The sequence below is a fragment of the Penaeus monodon genome, chromosome 20, assembly GCF_015228065.2.
Source record: "Penaeus monodon isolate SGIC_2016 chromosome 20, NSTDA_Pmon_1, whole genome shotgun sequence".
NCBI lineage: Eukaryota > Metazoa > Arthropoda > Malacostraca > Decapoda > Penaeidae > Penaeus > Penaeus monodon.
The window spans coordinates 17,395,239-17,395,747 of record NC_051405.1 but is presented as its reverse complement, the minus strand read 5'-3'; the positions used below and the strand labels follow the sequence as shown (position 1 = coordinate 17,395,747).

At 35.4% G+C, this 509-nt stretch overlaps 1 protein-coding gene across 1 annotated transcript in view; it reads left to right on the top strand.

Moving 5' to 3' along the window:
• The window catches only part of LOC119585660 (serine-threonine kinase receptor-associated protein-like), a gene marked incomplete in the record, with an annotated part of 6,974 nt that overhangs the window by 289 nt on the left and 6,176 nt on the right, over positions 1-509 (top strand).

The following is a 509-nucleotide window of genomic DNA, read 5'->3' as shown; positions in this document are numbered from 1 at the left end:
AGCTTGAGAAGTGAAACTTTCACTCAACCTTGATTCTTGTTTCCATGTTCTCCTCAAAAACTAGTCGTTGGCGAGGAGAACAGAGTAATTCCCCCATTTATGTAAGCAAATGATTCGCGGATGTAAATAAAGTGACAGTTTTCTCTCGGTTGTTTACCATATGCAGTGCAGTTTTTGCGTCCTGCCGAGGGAAAAATGTGAGGAAAATACCCTCTTTCCTTTTCTTCTTGCTTTTGGAAGTTATTCTTGAAATGTTCATGTTTGTTAGGCCCAGTAGGTATACCATAAGCCTAATGTGTGTATTAATTCATATTAAAGATATATGGATTACAATATGATAAAATTCTTGTGGTCTTTGGTGGAGTCGGATAGATTCAGTGGTATTTATGTACGATTTAGTTATGTCTTAGATTATATATGTCTCATTTAAGTGCAAGGCATTTTGGTTAAAATTCTTAGAGGGAAATAAATGTCACATTCACAAAATCTAGTGTTTAGCTTCTCTTATG